Source organism: Heliangelus exortis, chromosome 14 (assembly GCF_036169615.1).
Source record: "Heliangelus exortis chromosome 14, bHelExo1.hap1, whole genome shotgun sequence".
NCBI classification, from domain to species: Eukaryota; Metazoa; Chordata; class Aves; order Apodiformes; family Trochilidae; genus Heliangelus; species Heliangelus exortis.
Genome location: NC_092435.1, coordinates 16640808 through 16656673, shown reverse-complemented (window position 1 = coordinate 16656673; position 15866 = coordinate 16640808). Strand labels below are relative to the sequence as shown.

Genomic DNA, 15866 nt, shown 5'->3' with positions numbered 1-15866 from the left:
TATCTGGGGTTTATTTGGGATGTCCCTATTTATTTTTGGAGGCATGGAGAAGCTGGGCTTACCCTCTTGCCTCAGTGATAAGGGTTGTGTGTTGAGGATCTGAACTAGGAGTGCCAAGGCAGCTCCTACCTCTGCAAATTTTGCAAGGGCTGCTTGGAAGGAAACAACAGAGTGGTTTTTTTTTAAAGGTCAAAGCCTGTGCAATCACACATTTTGCATGGGTGAAAGTCACTTCTGTGACAGAGGGAACAAAAGAGTGACAAGGAGTTAGAGCAGCAGCAGTAAAAATTCCGTATCCCAGGCAAAAAGACAAATTGCTACCCTTGGATTTGCATCTTTTGGGGAAAGCTGTTTCAAAAGCAACTTTTGTGTTCTCACAAATTAATACCTCATTTTCTTTTTTAATACATTTTGTTTAGAAAAATCTCCCGAAAGCACCTTCCAGATGTCAAACATTGTATCAGCAACAATGGAAACTAAAGGCTTGGGCAAAAACATACACTGAAAACATCACCTTTTTCCATTGGTTGAAGTCATTTACTCCAGTAACACTGTCATGCTGAGAAAATGATCTTTTGTCTATAACTGCTACATAGCTATTAAGCATTTTAGCACATAAGTATGATGTTTTCCTTCCCTTAGTGTGTAGCTCTGGTTAGGTAGAAGTAAGGTGTGTGGGGAAAAAAAAAAATCAGCACTGAAGCTTGGATGAGAAGTTCAAAAACAAGCACACAGTCAACAAGGAGATGGTGTTCACACTGCAGAGAGAGACAGGAAATTAAAAAAGCATTTAAGCAGAGGCACAAAAGGCTGCCCCATTACAAAACCAGCCACAATGCCACAAGTTCCTTGGGTCACTCACTCAATAAAGTGCTACCTAGTAAACAGGCACCAAGAATTTGCCTCAGCAATCCCATATCTTGGGATGCTGGTGAAGTAAAAGGTACCAAAGCATGGGTTTCCTCATCTGCAAGTTGTCTTCACCGAGCAGAACAACTCTGAGCTTGTTTTTTTCCCCTAAAAAATAATTTCTAAAAGCTTGAAGAAGCTGAACAAACCAAGGAAGTTCAAGTGGATGCCCACAGCCACGCTCAGCAGGCAGAGCAGGGGAGGGAGAAGTAAGGGAGGAGGAGCAAAAGAGAAATCCTTCCCTTCACTACTCTAAGGTGTAAAGACTTCTCCATCACGACAGATTTTCTTAAGGAGCTATCACACATTCATAACACTAATTGATTTTCATAGAGAAGAGCAGATGAGGTCTCTTTGGGAGCTGCCTGCTACATTTCTGCTTGAAAGGAGATCACTGCTGGTGTGCCTCAGCTCCTTCATAAAAAATTTAATTAACAATATCTCCAAGAACAAACCCACAGTTAGGTCTCCAGCTATCATGTGACTGCCAGCACTCTGAGGCACCGTGGCAAATGAAAGCCAAGCCAAGGATACCTGCTCCATGCTCTCTCCTGGGCAGGTTCTCAGGGAGGAGCTGGGAAGCAGGAGAGCACACAAAGGGACAGGGAGATGCCTGCATCCAGCCTGGCAGTGACACCTTGTTTTCCTCAGCTGCCACTTTTGATGGCTGCACATTCCTACCCGGGAGCCGGGCGGCGGTGCCAGAAAGCAAAACGCTTTGCAAAGCCACGATTCCAGCTGAGGCTCTTCCCAAACCTGCATTTTTTGGGAAGAGGGGAAAACTGCAGAAATCAGGCCTTTGGGCTCTGGGGTAGAGAGGGATGACCACGTCGACTGGCGTGTCCCACGGGAAAGGCAAGGCAGCATCATTCCCAACCAGGAGCCAGGAATAGAAAGCCACCATGTGCAGGTCTGGGAGTCCCATCTGGCACAGCAGTGGAGGAGAGGAGACAAGAGTGGATTTCTCTGCTCCTCATCACCACTGCCACCCGCGCTGCCTTACCCCGTAGGAGCTCTCATCCTCAGAGGATTTGTTCCCGAAAGCAGGGAGGGGAGAGAGAGCTGGAAATAGCACGAGGTCCGATGCTATAAACAGTTTACCAAAAAATCACTTGGTGTTTCTGCAGCCAGGCTTACAGGCAGTGTTCAAAAATGTTCCCAACTGCACAGTAATTAGTGCTGATTTACAAGATGGGCAGCGGGCACTGCCCGGGCTGTATTTTTAGCCCTTGTTTTGTTATCCTTTAAAAACTTCTTGCAGACACCATACCCATGCAGTTGATGTATTATCTATAATGTCAAAATTGAAAAGGTTAATCACCATTATTAGTCAGTGAAAATGAGGCAAGATTATCACTTGGATGCCACAGTTGACACCGGGAGCAGCGTACGGGGGGCAGGGTGGGAAACCTGGAGCTCAACCTGCCTGAACCTCTGCTCCCCTGGACACAGCTGTGGTCTGCAGCACAGCCACCATCACAGGAAGGTGACAGGGTGTGAAGTTTCTCTACTGAATGAAAATTGTACCAAAAACACAAACCAGGCTTTTAAAAATACTCCTCTATGCAGCCTGAGAATCACAGAATCCCAGACTGGGCTGGAAGGGACCCTAAAGATCACCTCCTTCCAACCTTCCCACCAGCCCGGGTTGTTCCAAGCCCCATCCAACCTGGCCTTGAACATTTCCAGGGAGGGAGCAGCCACAGCTCCTCTGGGCAACCTGGGCCAAGGTATTGTCACCATCGAAGTTCTTCCTAACAGAAATCTCCCTTCTTCCAGTTCAAAGCCATTACCCCTTGTCCTGTCACCAGACACCCTTGTAAAACATTCCAGAAGCATCAGCAACGTGCTCTGGAGTCACTTTAATTCAGGGAATCACAGAATGGCTTAGCTTGGAAGGGACCTTAGGGATCATCTACTCCAACCCCATGGCAGGGACACCTCTCAACTAGACAAGGCTGCCCAGTTAGTTAGGCCTGGATACTTCCTTAGCTTTGGTTTCACCAAGCTGATAAATCCCAGCTGGATTTATTGCCACAGGCCTGGCAGAGGGGGATCTGCTTTTGGAAGAGGAGTTACAGAAGACTGGGGGAGCAGACATCCCTTCCACACCCTGCCATGCCTGGGGGACCTGTCCCAGTGCTGTCCCACACAGCATTGCCCCCAAGTCCTTCAGCCTCAGTGCCAAACTGAGCTGTAAATAACACTTTGGTTCACCACCTCCCAGGGAACCACCTCGGGTAAGTTTATCCTAAAGAATGAGGTGCAGACTCCAGCACTGCTCAACCTCTTTTGAAAGCAAGGCCGGGGGAGGGAAAAGAACATTACAGAGATGCTCTCCACAACAGTTGGCAGCATTATCTTTTCCTTCAGTGGTTAAAAAAACGCCAAAAAAACCCCAAAAACAAAACAAAAAAAACATAACCACCAAGCCACCAGCACTAATGGGATGCAGGAAGAGTGATTTTTTTATATATGTTGTGTTGACATAAACACCAAGAGCTGTATTCCAAAAGCCCTGCCAAACCAGCAATCTGGAAAATAAGAGCTTCAGAGCACCCTGCTATACTCCTGTCTGCCTGGTAGCCATCAGAAAAGGGGCAAAAATCACCTCTGGCAAAGGCCAAAACTTTCCCATTTCCAATTAAAAGGACAGGAGGCACCTGCCACAGGTTCAGATGTGAAAAATCCCACAGGTTCCAACAGTTCTAGACTATGAAAATACTATTTTGGAATCTCAAAGAGTAAAACCTATTTGCAGAAATAAACAAAACTGTGAAAAGACAACAAGAAGTTGTTGACTTTATGAAAATTAAAGTTTAAAAAAGCAAAATTAAACCACAGCATTTAATTGCTGTGATGGATGTACCACCACCAAGATACCCAATGGCACTCAGTGCTGTGTTGCTGTGTGATTACAAACCTGTGTTGAAGGTCAGGGGAGGTTTAAGCTGGATATTAGGAAACATTTTTTTCTCTGAAAGGGTTGTCAGACATTGGAACAGTCTGCCCAGGGCAGTGGTGGAGACACCAACCCTGGAGGTGTTTAAATGTGTGGATCTGGTCCTTAGGGACATGGTTTAGTGGTGAACTTACAGTGATGGTCAAAGGTTGGACTGGATGATCCTGAAGGTCTCTCCCAAGCAAAGACATTCTCTGATTCTGTTCTAACCTGAACTACAGCATCAAAACAAACAAACAAACAAACAAAACAAACAAAAAAAACCAAAAAACAAAAAAACAAACAAAAAAAAAACACCAAAAAACAAACCAAAAAAACCAAAAAACAAAAAAAAAAAAAACAAAAAAAAAAAAAAAAAACACCCCAACCAAAGCCCTGGATTGTTCCCTGCTTTGGGATCCACCTTACACACTGCTTTCACACAAGTGATAATAGTACACAGGTTTTAATGCTTATGTAAAAACAAAATGAGATTATGCCTTGCAGCTGCTGATCACCCATCCCATGTGTTTGTAGGGTGGGAGACATTTTAACAAATGACTTCAAAAAAACACAACAAAACAAGCCCCAGTGTTCATTAACATTTCTATTGACTATTTTCAAGGTACAGGAACGTTTTAAGAAAACCTGTTTATTGTGCAGATTATATGCCATTTTATGCTCTTAAGAAGAGGCTTTAATTTCACCATTTTAATGTAATCAACACAGTCTTGGTGATTTTTTATCAGATTTGAACTGGAAAAGACCTGTATTTACATTAGAAGTCATTAGCATTTGAGTACTGTGCAACAAGCAACTTTAGCAACTATTTATCTGTCTTTATTTAAGCACAGCAGTCCAGTGGTAAGGAAGACATGCAAAATAACATGAAATATTTATTCTCAGTGAAATATCTCAAAGAATAAATTAAAAAAAGAAAGAAATGAAACTTTATTCGAAGAAGCTGAGGGAAGGTAGAGGTGAGGGAATAAAATGCTGCTCAAAATCAGACAGATAGCACTAGTGATGGGGTAAAAAAAAATCTTTCAGTGTATGCAGAAAAGTCAGTCTGGCCTGCAATTAATTCATCTTTTGAGAAGCTTATCATTCAAAACATGGGGAGAAAAGCTCAGTGAAGATAAAACAATATCATGACCAAAATAATTAGAGGTGCTATCCAGTATTTTTTCTCTGTCTCACTCTGGGGGATAAATGGGGGGGGGGGGAAAAAACCAAAAGGAAACCAACAAAACAAGCCAAAACCAAAAACCACCACCACCAAAAAAACAAAGACCCAAAAAAAAAAAAAAAAAACAACAAAAAAAAACCAACCCAAAACCACACACTCAAAACAAAACAGAAACAATAATCTGCAACATAAAAAACCAACCCCACCACCGGGTGGGGGGTGAACCGTCTGTTTTCCTGCAGTGCTCTGGGATGGAAATTCGGTGATTAAAGAGTTAAGAGATGCTCTAAAAGTATCTCACCCTGATATGCTGAGAATTTGCTGGGATCTCGGGGAGAAGCAGTGATTCTTACATACCATATGTTCTGCAAACGCTTGCGACAACACAGAGGGGAGCAGGGGATGGAAATCCACCTTGCCTGCTGAATTTCCCCACGTCCTCCAAAGCAACGGAGTCCAAGGGACAGAACCGGTACCGACCCAGCAAACCTCAGCCCAGCCCCTACCCCATCGGGAGGTGGGCAGCAGGGCTGGGCCAGGTGAGGGGACTTCTCCAGGCTTTGCAGGGCAATAGGGCTGTAAAACCTTTGAGGAAGGCCTCGAGGAAATGGGCAATCAGGCTCCAGTCCCTGTCAAAGGCTGCAGGGCTCTCAGAGGGTGCAAGACTGACAGCTAAAGATACCACTGGAGGTGTTTTGTTCGGGCTTGTTCCCCCCTCCCCGGGGGGTTGTTGGGATGCTGCATCCCACCCCAGAGGAGATGCCAAGGAATGCAAGGCAGGTACACTTCCTGTTGCCTTCCTAAGTCAAGGTAAACCTAGAAATCTCTGTTGTTACAAACCTCCACTCACTGCAGACACAACTCCCTTGGGTTTTCTTGATTACCTAATCCTGGGAGGACGTAACTCTACTCAGATGTTACTACAGAATGGAGACCAAGTCCCTGCAGCAACCCCTACAACAGACTCACCATAAAATTACTTCTCTTGTATCTACAGAGTAACTTTCTGGGGGTGTGCTAGGCTTAACGGGACTCCTTGTCCATCAGATTCCTCTGCAAGGGAAAACTAAATTTCACTGCTGCATTAATCCGGGCAGACAAAAAGATCCTGAAGCAAAACAGCAACAAAAAAAAACAAAAAGAGAGAACAGAAGCACAAACTAGAAGCAGTAAATAACACACATTAGCATCACAGAATACATCTAAGTTCTTGTGAAGTTCTCTCTTCAGGAGTTTTCACATCAAGAAGTCCCTATCGATGAAAACCACACAGAGAACAATTAATTTCATTTTCTTGTCTATATTGCACAACAGGATCTGGACAAGATTATGAACTAAAAGGCCAATCACCTTTTAAATTCCGTTACAATTTACAGGCCTCAGAAGTTAATTTACATGCCTTGTCTGTCTCAATCTCCCCCTAAAATTTTACAAACACTACTTTAAAAAGAAAAAAAAAAAAAAAAAGTGAAACTATACTGCAGTGGTGTGAAAAATCTATAAGAAAATCAGAAAAACACTTTGAATGTACTTGCACGGATACCTTCACAGGAAAAGGCTGGAAAAACACAAGAACTCTGTTGATCTTTTCTCAGTATTGCTTATTTTAAATGCTACTGGCAACGCTGGGAGGTAAAAAAGCAAAGCGTTCTTACAAACAACAAACTTTGAAGGTGATGACATCTCTTTGCAAACAGTAGTGCCTGCCAGCAACTAGCCACACATTTTTTTCCTTCCTCTTTCCCATACCTACATTTTTAAGGAACACTCCTCGTAATTAGCATGAGAATGAGAGCCCACAGGATTGCATCCTAAAAGCCAAGGGCACAGCATGGTGCATTTTTTTGCTGGTCAGAAAGCTGATTCTTTCATTGTCTAAAAAACCCTAAAAAAACAAAACCAAAAAAAAAACACCAACAAAACCAAATCGCACCAAAAGCAACCTCAGCACAACAGCCAAGAGCCAACTAAAACCAACCCCAAATCCTTTTATCAGTTCTCCAACATTCAGAAAGTCAGAGAGAGAGAAGGTGGACACGAACATAACAAACTCCACCTCCAAATTCAACCCGTACCAGAGTAACCCAGGCTGGAATCATTAGCCAAAAATTAATTAGCGGCATTTAAACCATTTTCTGATGACTTCAGGAGACAAAAATTCTGTGCTGTGTTTCTCACAGAGGTGTACAGAAATATGGAAAATGGGAGAGCAAACATCCATTTGAATGTCAAAATGTTCATTGCAGGGTGCTCAAAGTGCTTTTCATGCTAAATTATCACACACAAATCGAGGCACTATGTCATTTTTTGAGGCAAAAGAGCTGGGAAGGGGGTGTGGTTGGAAGAGGTTGGTTACTTACAATTGGGCTTTTCTTCCCAGATTTGATGCATTTGATTTTTCAGAGTTAACATCCTCCGAGATCAGGCTTCTAAAGCTAACGTCTCAATATGCTGCATATTCAGTACAAAATGAATTAAGAGATTACACGCTGAAGGTCACACAAATATCTGCAAGGACTGGCAACAATTTAGAGAGGGAAAGGAAAAGCTCAAGCCTAAAAGGAAAAATAAAAAGGTGCTACTGAAACGACGGCGCCGAAGAGTGAACCAGTGCCCTAGAAGGGCTACGTTCATTTTACATCCCGCGTTCTGCAGCCTCAACCTCAGCATCCTCAGCATCCCCAGCTGCAACCCGACGCGACAAAAGGCTCCCTCCCTCCCTCTTTCCCTCCCCCCGGTGACTCCCGAACTGCTCCCACACACCCACGGCGAGAGAAAGGGCAAAAGATGAAAAGTTTGGAAGTTAAGAGCCCTTCCCACAGCAAACCACCTGGGTTTTTTTTTGAAAAATGGCTCTCGGGAGAGGCAGGAAAGGAGCCCCGGAGCATCCCCCCCTCCTCCCCCGTGCTGAGCCGCAGTCCTGAGCGGCTGCAGCGGTTCAGGGAGACAAAGATAGTGGCCGGCAAATGCCAGAATGCAGAAGGTACCGGGGGAGATAATGCATGCACACAGCATGCACTCCACACTCCAACTGTTTATCAGATTGTAACAGCACTGCGGCATCCAGGAGCGTGGATGTGCTGTTTTGTTCACATTTTAATGTGCCATCTTGCAGTAGATGCTTGCACAGCAGAGTAAATACAAGCTCTATATATACCCTGCGTGGGAGGCAGGGGTTATTTCTGACTGTCTTCATTACACTTCATTGCCAATTTAAATGTTAAAAAAAAAAAAAAAAATATATATATATATATATAAAAAAATAAATAAATAAACCCCTCAACAATCCTCAAAGTGATTTCAGTCTGATTTTTATAATTATTTCCAGAACCTTTTCATTATGCAATTTCAAATACTTACTGAAAGCTCTCTCTCTCTCTTTTACAAAGTTATCCTTGGTGCAAGTCAAGCAACCCAGAAAAGCCGAAACCTTCCCCCCCTTCCTTCTTCACTAATAAACACAGCTCTGAGTAACACTCACAACGTTTAGCCCCGAGAACAGTTTAATAATAATGCTGCAATCTCGCTTTATAGGGAGGGAGCTAAAAAAGAAACTCGGAGGCTAACAGGTACAAATATTGTGCTTCAATTGCAACAAATGAATAGCGCTGAACTGTAGAAATGTAAGTGATAGCAGCAATCTGAAAGATGTGGGTTCTGGTAACCCTCAAGCTAAAGCCGATTAGGTTTTGTTACATAGGTCCTTTGTGTATTCTTGTGTTGCTGCACCAGTTAAATTGACCTCTACAGGCATGTGTGTTGCTTTTAGCCTTTAATGGCTTCCCATCTGAAACCCAACTTGGGCTGGCAAAGCCAGATAAATAAAAAAAAAAATTCCCCACCCTCCTCCAACCTGGGGTGAGCGTCAAACCCACCCGTGAAAAGGGAGATTCTGCAGGGAAGGCCGGAGGATAGAGGAGCCCTCAGGTGGGATGCTGGGGCTCGAAACTGGAAGGACTGGGTCACAGCCATTGCCTGGTTCTGCCCTGCAGAACCCAGGCTGGAGAAGCCAGGAAAGGGCTTTTTTGCCTTCCCCACCCTGCAGTGCTCAGCGAGGGGACCCAGGACTTGCCAAGCACAAAGATGATGCCACACAAAGCTCAACAGGAGGAAGAATTCCTCCCCAGCCTTGCCTTATTAGTGACAACTGCCTGCCTGCAATCTACTCTGCTCCAAATAAAAAACACCCCCTGTAAACAGCCCTTTGCACACCCAGCCACTTCATTTTGCTTCACCCCTTCCAGCACAGCACCAGAGCCCAGAGTTGGGCCATATCTCCTCTCTGGAACCAGCCAGCCTGCTCTTTTGCTCTGTCAGATGATCTGTATTTTTTAAATAATAAAAAAAAAAGGGCTGTAAACAGCCCTGTGCACACCCAGCCACTTCATTTTGCTTCACCCCTTCCAGCACAGCACCAGAGCCCAGAGCTGGGCCGTATTTCCTCTCTGGAACCAGCCAGCCTGCTCTTTTGCTCTGTCAGATGATCTATATTTTTTTCAATAATAAAAAAGCAGCAGCCTGAGTAGTTTATTTACAACAGGGTTTTTGCATTGGAGGATGTGAAGGAGCCCAACCAGCACGTCTGCACAAAATAATCACCCTTGGTTGAAGCAGCTGCCACCACAAGCTCAAAACAAGAGGTGAGAGACAGATGGGAAAACTTGGTTCAAATTTTTCTTTTGCTGAAACCCCTTTATTCACCCACCTAGAGCAGCCTGACCTTAAGGAAACATCACGGAGTAGCTAAGGGGCTGTTTTAGCCAAGTTCTAAATATGTGTATTTTTCTGGAGCTTTGCAGAAGCAGAATTAGTCCATTTGGCTACAGGCCATACAACGTAAGTAATTATGTGAAGTATGTTTAAATAAGTAACTACAATTGCTACTAGGAGTGCCCAGACCCATAAATAGGCAGCAGATTTGGTGGGCTAGCAGCTTGGGCAGAGGCAAAATGCTGGAGATGATTCCCAAATGGATAACCACCTCTCCAGAAATTCACATCTAATTAATAGGCACACGATGCTGAAATGCAATTGAGCACAGAGAAAATGGTGCATCTCTAGAACATGTGGCTCAGCAAAAAATAAAGTTAAAAAAAGATAGTTGGGGTTATGGTGAAAAGCAAAGCAGAAGGAATCTCTTCACAGGGTATCAGCCCTTCTCCTCCCTTTGGGATACTCAGAGGTCAGTGGAAAACAAACTTCCACTGGAGAGAGAAGAAAACCAGGAGCTGAAACCACCAAAACACTTCCCAGACACAGCTGAGCAGTAACAAACCTTTCAGATATTAAACTAAAAGAGTGGTGTATTAAGCAATGTGGTAAATGCAGTTTGTCATTTAGCACTGTGAATCTATGGATTTTAATGACAGGGTCTCATTTACATTTAACAATCAGTGTACTGGAACATTTCTGGGAAACTGGGGATATTTTCTTGTCTCAGTAGGAACATACAGAAATTTCTTCTTGATCAACAGCAGAGTCAAGGAGTTCTGTCCTGAAATCTCAGTCCCTTGCTTTGTCTCTAGAGCTGGATGAATATCAAGACACAAAACTGCAATCCTGACCAGAAAGCTCTCCAAAATTCAGCTGTTTGTAACAATTATGTATTTAAGATTCTTCCAGAAGAATAATATTGTAAAGCACCTTACATTTCATTGTTCATTTATACCACACATCTGCTTAAAAAAAAAAAAAAACAAAAAACAACAACACCCACAGCATATTTTGTTCTTAGTGATATATTTTGGATGTGACTTTCAAAAGCACTTACAGCAACTTAGGAGCATAAATCCCACTGATACTCAGTGGTATTTGTGCCCTTAATGCCTGTAGCCATTACTGAAAATCTCATTCTTTTCCAGAGCTCTGGAGTTATTCCAGAGGTCAGACATGTAGAAAGAAATGGCAAGTGTCACGAGGTATTTTGTATGGTGCAGAAATGCTACGTGGCTTTAGGACAGGCAGCAGGAATACTGAATACTTGTATTTAAAACCAAAATGGGGAGCTGAGGAAGAAAGGAAAAGGCTCGAGTCAAATTTAGCCAGTGAATATGGGGATAAGGTTGATCTCTGTTGCATCCAAGCCAGCAAAAGTGGGATTTTCATGCTTTTTCATTCCACTGGCTGGTGGGGAGAGCTGCAATGTAACCACGCAGTTCCCAAAAATACCACTGACCACTACACACCAGAAAGATCTTCTCCCACTTTGACAAGAATAATCAAAACTTCAGGCCCTGCTTACAGCCTAAATTAAACTTTTTAACAGCCTAACGAGGCCACTGCAAATGTGTAGGTGTTGGTAAGCCCTAATTAGCTTTCATCAACTGAAGGAAACCCCAGCCTTGATTAATGACCACCTCATTTACCCCCAGACGTTCCTGCAGACCTCAGCCCAAGCACCAGCTGGAGTTTCCTTGCAGCTTTCCAAGCATGCAGCAGGTCAGCCCCAACACCCACTGCCAGGACCCCCCATCAGTGCTGGCTGCTCTGAGCAGTGGAGCTCAGAAGTTGGCCTGGAACTGCTGAAAATTTTAAGGAGGTTGCAAGACCACATGGAAATTTCAAGTGGGATGGACAGAGCAGTTTGCAGGGCCTCTTGTAGCTGCTGCTGCTTCAGGTTTTCCCAGATCGTGGCACTGACAATAAATAAAATCACTTCAGCACTCGTTCATGGATGAACATCCATCAGGTCCTGCCCCCAGGAACAGGCTGATCTCTGAGCCTGGTGGAGCTGCATGATTCCACAGGAGCACATGAATATTTTTTGGTAGATAATTGACCTCTGCAGCCTAATTCTCACCAGCCTCACTGACACCCACGGGAGCTGAGCACCTACAGCACCTTTACACAGCTGGGCCACTGAGTACCTTCTCTCAGTTTTCCCTTCTGTGAAAAAAAGGATTACAAGATTGGTTAAAGAACATCACAAATGGGTAACAGGGCCACAGCTGCTGCTCTTGAAGAGAAAATGGCTTAAACTTCATGGGTACCAAGAGCATTTAGCACTTGTACACAATGACAGAGACATGATGTTTCTGTGTTAAATTTCTACATACTGCAAAAAGACTTTTCAGGAAGCCAAGTGCACAGGAGTTTGTTCATAACAGAACTGGAAGTTCTATTGTTATTTTGTCATTAGCTGAGAAGCAAGAGCAAACTAGAAACTTTCCAGAGAACAGGAAGAACTGGAAGAACCCCAAACATCTGCTTATATATTGCTTACAAGCAAGCTTTTTACAAAGCCTCATCTTTTTATTCCCTCCTCTCCTTCCCTATCATCACTTTTGGCTTCCTAATTCTTGCTTTCTTGAACATTTGTGCACAGTTACTGGTTTGACTGCATTATCTGCTTAAACCAATGACAGACTCCAGGGAGTTGTACAGTAAGAGCCAGACCGTAGTGAATTTCATGGTACACCAACATTCCAGGGTTCTGGAGCCTGTGCAAAAGGGTACTGCAAGAACTAAAACAGTCCAGCAAGAGCTCTGTGTGAATGCCTTTGCTCAGCCCCTGGGTCCCAGAGGCTGCCAGCACGTGGTCACTTCCAGCACCTCGCCAGCTCCTGCCTCCCAGTTACCATCTGCAGTTTGAGATGCAGCCACCCTGCCAGCAAAGCAAAGGATTCGAGGCAGGGGAAGCCAGGGAGACAAATCAAACAGACAGGCAGTGCCCAGGCTTCCCTGCCAGGATCATTACAGGCCAGCATGATCATCCAACCCCAAACAGATATCCCCACTCTCCCAGTATAATGGGACAAACATTTCAGCTGGACGGGTGTTTACCAAGCTGTGCAATGAGCCTTGGATCACCACCACTGCCAGCTCCACTTCTCCTTCAAGGCAGCACTATCCAATACCTGACTTGTCAGCCACTAAAAGCTGTATCATGAGACTCAAGAGACACCATCACCAAAGAGCCAGCCAGACTAGAGCTGAGTTTCCTGGAGATCACAGTGTGAAGTCCCCTGCATCTCCAGCTTTCCCTTCAGGCACAGCGCCTCATCCAAAATTTTTTGCTGGACTACCTTTTTGCCCAGGAAGGATGGGAAATAGAAAGGAAGAGCATTACAGCTGCAGCAGAGGAGCAGTCATCCCTTCCCACCCTGACACAAACCTTACCTGCCACCTCACAGCAGGCCTTCCAGTCCCAGGGCTGCACCTCGCCCAGAAACCCAGCACGTGCTCCCAAACCCCCACTGCCTGGGTCAAACACATACATCTGGCACACGACTTCTAGCTCCTGATTAGAATTGCTGCTGGGGTATTAAATGAGCTGTGCATCATTTCCATATGCCCTTGATTCCTTCTCTTGCAGTTGTGTTCCTGGCCATACTTCAGATAGGTTTCGAGGCTCTCTCTCGAGAATGCACCTGAGCTGCCGAACCAAGACCTTGAATAGACTCGCTGCGAATACACTGTTCAACCCACTTAATCCTTAATTAGGGTTTCATTTTTTAATGTGAGGCTTCAATAATCAGCTCAGGAGGAACTGTAAAAGCAGATGCCAGGCCACCAAGGACTGTTTTCCACACTGGTGTGGCTACCCCGTTACCATGCTGCCTTTGCAGTCTCATCTTCCTACCCACCGTGGGGTGCAGCTGCACCACGTTGGCAGCATTTGTACAAATATTTTGTGGTAGGGAACAGCATAACCTGGGACTAAACTGCACCAGAAGGGGCTGGAGGGGGAGCAACCTTCACCAAAATACTTAACTGCCACAGAAATTGTACACAAAGCCAGCTACAGAAAAGGTAACTGATAAAAGCTTTAAGCCAAAAAAAAAAAAAAAAATCACCGTTGCCTCCTTAATTTTTCATATTGCTGCCCTGCAAACCTGGAATTTTTACACAAAAGAGACCCAAGAGCAACTACCTCTTGGAGGACTGATAAGAGGGAGCTACAGAAGGGAACTGGCTTAAGCAGGGCACTCCCAGCTTTGCAGTCAGACCTACAAATGAGGCTTTCATTGTTTTCACAATACGTCCTGTTTATGCACAGAGTTTCAGAGAACTCACCAGTAAGAGCTCATCTCCATAATTATTAACAGAGGCAGGTGGAAACCAGAGTCAGGATGAGGGAGAGGTGTTATCTGCTTCCACCATCCACTCAGAGGTGCCTTCAGTGAGCCACACACCTTCCATGTGCTGCTGCTCTCCTCAGCTGCAAAGCAGCTGCCATGGGGCAGAGGGGACACTTTGGGGTTTGGCTCTTCCAGTCTGTCCTCTGACTGCACATGGACCAAGCATCCACTTGTAGGAGTCAGCAAAGGTTTGAGTTTTAATGCAAAAGCTAAGCTTTAAATTGTCATTTCAAACCCCCCTCCACAACATACTGACTTGGTAAAAAAAAAAAAACCCAAACATAAAGCTTCTTAGCTAAGAAGCACGTACAACCTCTAGGAACAACCACTTTTAAGAAAATAATAAAATGAATCGTGATCTAGGACTAAATCCTCTAGAGGTGATCTAATTACACTATTTAATACCTTGCACGAGCACGTCCTGCTGGCAGTGGAGCAGTCCAAAAGCAACTCCAACCTAAGTCAGGCAGTGAATTACTGACCTCTTCCCCACGTGTGCAGCCAGCCAGCCCCTGGGGTGTCCTGTCACCAACTGCTCAGCTCAGGGGGGTGGATAATTTCAAAGGAGCTGAACTACGGATTTCATGAAATAACAAAAATCATAATACAAGAGATCTTTTCAAAGGAAAGCTTTAGTGTGCAGTGAAGGTTTCCCTGCCAACTGTTAAAGCCATTCCTGTAAGTGCACGCTGTACACAAATCACAGGAATAATGTGTATTTCCAAGGTGCACTCATCCTCGATTTCTCCATTTCTTTTGACACTGTACATTTCCTTTGTACTTACAAAGCAGGTTTGAAATGAAAAGAAAAAAAATATTACATTATGAAGCACCAACTTTACTAATTTACAACGGGCTAACAATAAAGATGGAAAGATTCATTTGATTCCTTTCAAATTACAGAGCAGAAGCGAGTTCAACGCAATATTAAATGATGTCACTGGCTAGACCTCTGCCTGCCTTTTTTCTCCAGAACTACAAGATGTTCAACCACATGCTGCATGGCAGCAATCCGTGCAGCTTTAGAAACAATAAAGACCACTTCCAAACATGCTGTTGGGGTTTCATCACGCTCATACCTCAGCAGTCACTTCTACAACAGCTCCAGACCCGCTGAGACCTTCCATTAAATCCTGCAGGAACCAGGCTCCTGAAGATGGGCAGATGCTCATCTGTGCAGTTCCTGAAGCATCTGGCTGAAAAGTGCTGATTTTACTGGTATTATTTACTACTAACAATGCTATAATCCATAAAAACATGAGTTTATGGGTTCCTTGTTTTCTGCAGTAATGTTTATCTGGCAATAATTTTGTGGACCACAGGTTTATAGAGCAGGAAAACCTGGTCACCACTTTACACTGAGCTCCCATCAAGGGGCAGACAACCCACCCATCCTCACACCTTCAACCCATCCACCTCAAAATTCAAGTCTTCTTCTCTCCCCATTTCCTTTTGTGTCTTAATTTATTAATGTTACTTAAACCACAGTCATCTTACACATAATTTATCCCAAATCCCTTTCCATCAAGCACCCATGAAGTTGTCACTGTATTGCATTTACTCTCAGTCTATGAATGAAAGTTGAAAAAAATTCAACTGAACAACTACAGCTTCCATTCAATTCCAATAAGAAGCCTGTTTTCCATTCTTGTAAAATAAAAGCTAATAAAATCTAGACCTAGATACCTAAGGCCACCAAGTTCTCCAGGTAATTTAAAAAATAGCAATCTGGGGGTTTGGGAGGACA

At 44.1% G+C, this 15866-nt stretch overlaps 1 protein-coding gene across 1 annotated transcript in view; it reads right to left on the bottom strand.

The window, feature by feature from the left end:
* NEXMIF (neurite extension and migration factor) overlaps positions 1 to 15866 on the bottom strand; it is a gene marked incomplete at its 3' end in the record, with an annotated part of 154889 nt that overhangs the window by 122307 nt on the left and 16716 nt on the right. The gene's annotated exons all lie outside the window — the stretch shown is intronic.